The sequence below is a fragment of the Miscanthus floridulus genome, chromosome 11, assembly GCF_019320115.1.
Source record: "Miscanthus floridulus cultivar M001 chromosome 11, ASM1932011v1, whole genome shotgun sequence".
Lineage (NCBI taxonomy): Eukaryota > Viridiplantae > Streptophyta > Magnoliopsida > Poales > Poaceae > Miscanthus > Miscanthus floridulus.
Genome location: NC_089590.1, coordinates 101,192,198 through 101,201,317, shown reverse-complemented (window position 1 = coordinate 101,201,317; position 9,120 = coordinate 101,192,198).

Sequence of the window (9,120 nt, the reverse complement as noted above, 5' to 3'; positions counted from 1 at the left end):
CGTGGACGTGGGCATAGCTTGGTTACACTGCTTTCCCTGTCTGTGTCGGTTAAGGACCGACCATTGCATAAGACTCTAGGCAAGTCACAGACTTATTATCCTGAGCATATACTTGGGTATGGGCGCTTGGAAGACTAGTTGCTCCCTTGTCATGGATCTGGCTCTTTCCGGACTGACTGTCAAGGTGGTTTTTGGGTTAGGTGGTCCTTGCACCGCACTGAGTCCGGGACTCAGGGACGGGGGCTTGGAGTCCCAGTTTGGATGGGGACCTAGACACCCAGGAAAGGAGGGTGATGGGTTGGTCCTGCTTGTACCTTGGGTACAAGTGGGGCGTGTGTTTTCATGGTACACAGCTGGGGGCATTGATTCGTGAATCGCCGAGAAATCCGGTACGGCTTGTCGAAACTCTAGCACCATAGTAAGAACTAAAAGAGGAAAGATAGAATAGAAAAAGGAAATCTGATTGCTTATCACCTGCTTAAAAGGAGCACAGGTGCTTACATAGAATGGTTGGTTAATAAACTAATACGGTTGTTAATGAAAATTGAATATAAGGACGCACTTTTAGTAATGCTCCTACAGATGCAATGAACCCACAAGCCAGATAGCCTTCCATATCCTTAGAGTCTTTTCATTCCTCCTGTCGGGTAAGTCTTGCTGAGTACAATTGAGTACTTAGGGTTTTATTTCCTGCTGTCGCAAGTGATAGGTGGATGCTAGAGCTGACTCTTGTATGTGGATTCCTCTTGGTGGGCTCAAAGAGGATTTCCTTTACGCTGCGATCATAGTCTCTATTTATAACTCTTACAAAATGTTTTTTATAAATGAAAGTTTTATAATCGATTGACATAGTTTGTATATTAATGCTTCATCATGTCATGAATAGATATTTATTTCCGCTGCAATTCTGGTCATCTAATTATATTCCGCTGTTAACTTAAATTGTTCATAACTCTGATAATATGATTACTTTGCACTGTTATAACAATACATATTACTCTCTGATGTCGTATTAAAAGTGATGTAAGAAATGGTTAATAATATTGTAAGCTTTATTCTCTCATTTGTGATCCTGATGAAATAATGTGGATTTTCAGGTTCTCCCTTGGGGTGTGCCCGACGGAACCGAGTAATTTAGTGTTCTCCCTTGGGTACTTAGTGTCTAATGGAAGACGAGTACTCCTAAGAGGCATTTGATTAGGCGGTTCTGCCACAGGTGGTATCAGAGCCAGGTTGAGGAAATAAAGCTTTGAAAACCTTTTCTAAACTAAAATTTGACAACCTATTTTCACAAAAAGAATAGGGCGACTGTATGCGAAGTTATATAAGTAGCCCTATTAATATGGTTATTTATCCAGGATAGATGGCACTATGCTGACTTAGGTAGGCTTAATCAATTTTTCTGCAGGTACACTGACCCGAGCATAGTTTGATAGTATCGACTAGTTTCAAGAAGAGAACGATGTGCCAAAAATCTAAGAACGGTTGCCCTATATGTTGGCAACAGTGAAAGAACGTGTAGGATGTGCATTCATGCATATCCTGTTTGTGCATTATAGTGCTGTATTGCTGGCAGGTACGTCATCCATAGGTGTCACGCGTGTCGTATTGTGCATGACTGACTCGTTCCCGTTCTAGAGTTAGGTCTGCACTATGGCTTCGTGCTCCGCGTTCGCCCATGGTTCACGCTGGTCATGACCCATGTCTCACCGTACCCCTTTTCTGCACTCTTGTCGGACACCTGCCCTGTAGTCGTACAGTCAGTAATGGCCTCGGACCTCGCTTGCCTCAAACGCGTGAAAAATTTGGTCAATTCATTCATAGTGACCCCACATAGGAACCTCGGCGGACCACGTCAGAACGCTCCACCTTTATAAGTAGAGCCTGGCTTTGCCATTGGTACCACCACTCGGTGCACTTTAGCTAGTCCAGCTTTTCCTTTGAGAAAGCTTTTTGCTCCGCCTTCCTCACCACCACCGCCAAAAATGACAGGAGCCTGGGTTAGTAGTTACTGCCTAAACATGGAGGGTTTTTCTAGAATCCTGCATGCCACCCTACAAAAGCTCGGAGTCAAAGATGGTCTCGAGTATGAGGGCCATGAGTATGAGGAGCGTGGCATCGAGCGGTGTGAGGTTACCATCTACATTGGGAAGAGTGAAGAGTTCCCCGACCTCACTAAAGCCTGGAGTGTGACCGCAACTGGGTTTAGCTTCATCGACACCTACCAGGTTGTGGCCCACAAAGCCTTGTGGTACCTCTGCCCGATCTATAAGGAGCCCATTGCCCATACCCCCATGAGGTTCTTCCCACCCTTGGACAAGAATTAGCGAGCATGGAAGGCTCACATGGAGGCTTTGCAAGGGCAGGATGCGCAAGAGGACAGTCCAACCATGGTGCACTTGACCATGTACCTGCTTGCTCTAGATTAGCAGTATGACCGACAAGCCTTGGAACTGAGGATCTGCCTCCGGTGAGCCAAGGAAGTTGAGATCTTCACCCGAATGCTCCAGGTGTAGCTCGTTGAAGTGCATGCCAGTGCTGCAGCTGCTGAGAGCCGAGAGACTACCATGTTGGAAGCTCTGAAGGAGGCTAAAGATCGACATGTCCATCAGCTACGTGAGGCCTATCTTGTCACCAGGGCCAAGCGGAGGACCCTAGCTGCTGAAAGGCAGGATGCCCCGATCTTGGAAGGAATCCCTATCCACCCACCAGAAGAAAGGAGAACCGGTGTTGCAGTGCCGCCAGCACCTCCACCCTCGGAAGTGTCAGAAGTCAAGCCCTTGGTTCCTCTCACTCAGCCATTGCCACGAGAAGATGCAGATCCATAGCTAGGGTAGTAGAAGAATTCACCGAGCCCAGAAATTAAGATGCGTGGTCCTGAGTAGATTAGTTGCCTTGGGATGCTGTACCCATAGTAGTAGTGTTCTTCATCGATGTTCTCTGGTATTGTACTCTTTTGTCGTTGTTCTTGTCCATAGTTATTGAGATTGCCCGCCAGTAGGGAAGGTGAGTGATGTGTCTTGAATGGGAGCCTAGATGCCTGTACATTGTACCCGTATAAGACCGTTGGAATGTGCATTTTATTTATTTCATTGTGTTTATTGCGTCCATCTACCCTTAAGTTTCGTTAGACGTGCTTAAAGTTTTCAAGGGCGATATTAAGCGGGTTACAAGAGAAGTTCCATTCAAACGCCTGTAGACCAGCCGTGATTGGATAGCATAGGGCACTGTATCGACTAATTATAGATGTCCCAGTAGAACACTTGACTCTCTTTAAATCAAATCCACCGTTGGATTTGAGTTCCTTGTCCCTTGTTATGAAGGAAACCCTTGTTGTTTGAATCTTCCTTTGCAATACTCCTCTTACTCTGTGGTCTATGACCCCACCGCCTTCATGGCGTGTAAATTGGTAATAGTTGCCTGGTTAATAGCTTATGGTGCCATGACAAAACCAAGGGCTCCTTGTGGAACAGCTGCCACATGGTGACGCTGCTTGGCACGCGCTGGTATCAAGATTGTTGACCAAGTACCTTTACCAAGTTACACCATCATACCATTTTTGCTACAAATAATTTCCTTGGAAATATTCAGGTGTTCAAATGGGAAATCCACAACAGGTTGATGGCATAGTGTTCTCTCAAGGTAAGCAAGAGGAGGTGGTTTTTGGAGGAAGAAAGTATGCCATGGTCTTAGTCTACATGAAAGCCGGATGTGGTCGAGTAAAGGAAAGAAAAAGAAGAGTAGTAAGGAAAGTTAGCCTCGGGTAGTCGGGAGTGATTGTAAAGTCTGAGTGGATGTCATGTCCCAAGCCCTATGTTTAGTTGACCGTGCTGGGTCATTTCGCTGCGTGCCCTACGAACGCTGTCCATATCGAGCCCTTAGCTCCCCGTTCTCGTGTGGCCACGACATCATGCCACACTTGTCGTCTTTGTGCATTGTGCGTTTCTCCTTTTCCCAACATCCGGTCGGCTCTCGACTCTCACGCCTCGTCCCTCGTACTGAACCCCCCCTTCCCTCTCCTTGCTTTCTTCTTTTGGTGACACGACCGCTCGCACACCTCCCTCGTCAAGTGCATCCTCTTATCTCCTCTCCTTTATTTCCCATCCGCTCGCATGTGCAGTGAGCGCACCATGGCCATGTTTATCCCCACAGCATGAACCGTCTATGTATCTCATCCCCGCCGCATCTGCTTCTGGTGTGTTGCGCCCTACCTCCGTTTGCTGCTATAAAATACCCTTGGTCCTTGCTCTTCTTCTCCATCCCCATTTCCCTCACATTCGGAGTAGAGCTACGAAATTCAATCGACATTGTGAAGCGAGGTTCGTCAGTCTGAGGTGATGGTGTAATCCAAGGAGAAGAAAGGATCTAGTTCGTTGAAGAAGTTCAAGTTCCCTTGGGTAGTTTGGCCTTAGAGTTCACGATGTTTGACTTCTCAGTCGACTGTTTCTGGATCTGTTGGACCTACACCATGTTTTGGATACTCATTATCTTGTTGTTTCTCCATTGCCCTCGTCTATCTCGACTTCTAGATTAAGTCTCGGTTGTATTAGGTTGCTCTTAACCATGTATCCCTAAATCCCTATGTGGTTTAGTATTCGAAGTCGTGTAATCTTTCATGTAATCCCTAATCTACGTAATGTAATCGCGTTTCCCCACTTTTGGTTCTTGCTCGAATCTCGGGACACTACTACACAAACGTTTATGGAGGCGGGCGTTTTTGATTTCCCGCGGCGGGCAAAGCCGTCCGCCGCGGCCTAGAGGCCACGGTAAATCGTGGCTTAACCGCGGCGGGCGGCTTTGCCCGCCGCGGTTAACCGATTTACCACGGCGGGCGATGTAACGTGCCCGCTGCGGTAAACATACTTTTACCACGGCGGTCACGTTGAACCGCCCGCCGCGGTAAATTATTTTACCACGGCGGACACAGTACAGAGCCCGCCGCGGTTATGTTCGTTAGCCGTGGCGGGCATTATCATTTGCCCGCCTCGGTAAATTTTTCCCTGAATTAAAAAAAATACAGCAGCCATATAATTAAATTCAAATTCAAATTCAAATTCAAATCACATCCAGATTTCACAAATTAAACTTAAAAAGTATGCAGGCATTACACATGAGATAATATACATATATATACATTCACTTAGTCGTTCTTGTCATTGTTAATTCATTACATTTACATATTGAAGTCGTTATACATGCCCTAAGGTGTAATCTTGCGGACGCATCATCGTGGGCCATTTCCTCAGCCTCTCGTACTCCGGTAAAATCGCTAGCTGGCTGTTTTCATTGAAGAACGTGCTCCCTTCAAGCACGCATTTGTCTAAGACAAACTTACATATGTCCGCCTTTGTCTGCTTGAAGGAGTGTTGGGTGCTCTGCACGTCTCTCCACCAGTTCAATCCATTCTTGAGCACCCTCCAACTGCTGCTATACTGCTTGCACTCCCTCAGGTACTCACAGACATAGAAGCCACAGGTTTGTGATCCTACCGGTTGTTTGGCACACTGCATGATCGATACACAAGCATTAGAATACAGGCATTAGAACGCTTATGAACAGAACGCACAATTAAACCTTTCAAATACTTACCGGAAAGTTGCGTCTGATTTTGATGCGGTTCTTATGCTTAGCCTTAAAATTCTCTGTTCTTCGATCATAGCATTCAGGATCCTTCACGTACTCCTTATAAGCGCTATATGAAATGTACTAGTATTAGGCAGGGCATTAGAACGCATATGAGAAGACAGTTCAGTCACTTACACTCTGAGGCAATCTTCAAAGGCCTTGTACCCTTTTAAGTTTGGCATTCTCAACGAATCAAATACGCAGGCCCTGCCATCCTGAGGGTAGATGATAAATGCAACCCAGTGACCCTCGAGGCCTTGGCTGCGCCATTGAAACAAAATACAGGTTACAATGAGAAATAATAATACTAGCTAGCTACCCACTTATCTCTACAGGCATGTCTTCGACTTACCCAAAGTGGTAGGCAGCTACGATACACCCATTTCTCCTGATCTTCTTCATTGCTCCTAGTATGTACCTTGAAATGTTCAACTTCTCATTGTCCATCAGTTTCTTCCTGTGCGCCTCTCTCTGTCGCTTGGTCAAGTCTTTCATGGTTGGATGATTGTCATCTAGGTGGTAACCAATGATGACTCTTTGAGCAATATGCATTGGAGATAGATAGATAACATCAAGTTTTAGTTCCTTGGATATATAGGCCATCAACCTGCAAGGACAAGCCATCGTGGCATATATAAGTAGTCTTGACCGATTCAAAGGCAGGTAATATGTGAAACTCGCAATTCATCACTTACATAGAGAACAAGGTGACTTGGGCGATGTCAAGGTCTTGTTCCCGTAGTAGTCTGTACATGTCGTGGAAGTCCACAGGGAGTTCTACATCGTTGCCGGGCAAGTGGAAGTACTCCGCCACAACCTTGACTAGAAAACCATGTAGGCCAGCTTTTGCCGCTTCCATGTACCAGAGATGAAACCTCCTTGTCTCCCACCTTTCCTCGTCGACGAGCTGGGCCTTGGTTATCATGAACTTCCCATGCTCGTAATGGCCGGGGCAGTCATCCGATTCAGGAAATAGATGGAAAGGTGATCTTGGCCTGGGATAGAAATGTTAGTACCATATTATGGCAAAGAAAAGTTATTAGCAAATTATGCTCGCCGCTACCATACCTTTCGAACTCAAGTGAGTATGTGAGATGCCCTTGGTCGCCTTTAGTCTTCGCCGGCGGTGGAGGACAGTGGCTTGTGCTCGCAATGGCAGCAGGCGGTGTCTTTGCCCCCGGTTCCTCCGTGCCTCCCGGTCCTTTGCTTGTGCCCTTAGACGGACTATCGGGAGGTGCGGGTGGACTTGTTGTTGGAGTAGGAGAACGAGGGTGAGGGCTTGTGCCTCGGGGTGACTTCCTTCCCTTGTCATCCCCGCCATTGCCTTCGTCATCGCCGTCGCCGTGATCCGGATCATCGGGGGGACAAGATCCGGCAACGGATGGTTGTGATGCTGGTGTCGCCATCGGCGTAGAAGTCGGCGTCGAGAGAATGATCTCTATGTCGTCCTTGTTCCACAGGACTTCGGAACCAATGGCAGCTCCAAGGATCGTTACCCCTTGTGCAGTTGGATATTCCATTTCAAATTCTTCATATTGGGTCGCATACCATGTAAGTATCACGGCAGCATAGTTGGCAGGGATCTGGTCTTGGTTGAAATCTTTGATATCTTCTTTGGGGTGCATGTAACCCTCACCCACGGTCAACTTTTTCGCCCTGCCGAACGGGATGTTGAGGTTGACGCGCATGGGTTGCCGGATGTCGTCGACGGGGTGCCTTGGGCGATCCTCGATCATCGGCAGTGGCTGCCCTTGTGTCTGCCCTTGTGGAACTTGTGGCACGGCCACGCCTGCCTGGCGAAGCATCTGTGACCTCATCGACACCATATCTGGGTCATTGCTCGTGAAGGCTTCTTTTATGGACCGACTGATCATTTCGGCCACGCCTTGATCATAGCCCTTCTGAAAGATGCCCTCCTTGTACCTCTGCCTTGACCGGTATGTGGCAGCGTCGGATTGCCATGACTCCACTGAGTTCCAGCTCATCTTCGACGACATGCCACGGACGCGGCCACGGTGCTCGGGGGTTCCCAGCGCTAGGGTCAGCAAGTCCTGGCCCCTGCGAACCTCGAAGCTGTCCTTGGATTTAGCGGCCTGGATGAGAGCCCTCTCCACCTCCTCGAACTTCGGCTCATTGAACTTGCTCGCGCCCTCCTTGAGCTTCTTCGGCTTGCGGGCATAAATGAAGTCCTTAGCCCTCAAGTCTAGACCGTCGTACAGATCGGGAAGCCCGGCGGCAGCTCTAGCCCTTTCTTCCTCCCGCCACTGGGGCCTCTTACCAGCAAACCCAGTCATGCCCAAGTGGTGGGGGTGCAGGTTCTTCTTCGCGAGTGCGCTGAACTTGGCGCTCTTTGCCTTTGCTTCTTCTGTTGTTCTTTGTTTGCAGAACTCTTCCCAGTGATGTTCCTTTACCATAGTGTATTTGACACAGGGTGACTTGCCTAGCTTCAGGTAGTACCTGGTCAGCATGGACTTGAAGTTTCTAAAGGCTCTTCCTGCCACGTGCATGACCCACTCCCTGCACTTGTCTAGATCGGCGTCCTCGGGATAATGGAAGCTCCTCGTCACCTCACCCCAGATATGTGTCTTGTAGTCGACCGGGACATTGTTCCACTCCGCCCAAGTGATCTCCACCTTGTCCTTGACTATACATGCCACCTGGTTGCTGAACTTGGCAAGGACCGTGGGTGGCGACAACGGGTTTCCCTCTGGTCCCACCTCATGGATCACATGGACTTCGCCGTGGATTTCCCTCCGGTGCCTCCCGTGTTCCCCCCTTCTCAGCTTTGTCCTCTGACCACTAGACTTACCTGAAGTGGTTGGAGATGGAGCGGGGGGTTCTTTGTCACTGACTTCTTCCTCCTCGAAATTCAATTCTCGAGGCACCACCGGCATCTGTTCAGGGTTTGGAGACCGCGCACTTTCAACTTCGTCGTCCCTCGGTTGGTAGGTCGGATCATCATCGTCCTCTGTACGACGTTTCTTTGTTGGCCTAGGGGTCACGGACACTTGGCTCTCGAGGCTAGTTGATGATGATGCACTAGGGGTAGGGTCGCGCCATTCGCTTATCGGTTCCTCCGCCATTGGAAAGCTACAATGAATACATATTTCAGTTGTATAGACACAGTTATAGAGTAGTAAAGTAGAGTAGTACTAGAGTAGTAAAGTAGTAGTAGTTGGCTCAGATTTGCCCCATTGTCATCACATCGCTTTTAAACTGGTTGCTTGTATCTGGTATACAAGCCATCCTAGTTTAGCGGGGGCACTCGATCATCATCGCCGCTGCCTCAGCATAAAAGGGTTCACATCATTGCATATGCCACTGCCTCAGCAATAAGTTTAAAAGTTCATCATTGCATATGCCAAAAAAGGAAGCAGCCCCATTAAATAAAAACCTTTCACAAATCAAAAACAGGAGCAGCAGTAGTAGAATAGTAGTATAGGAGGGAGTAGAGGAGTAGAGGAGGGAGTAGTAGTAGGCAGTAGTAGTAGTATA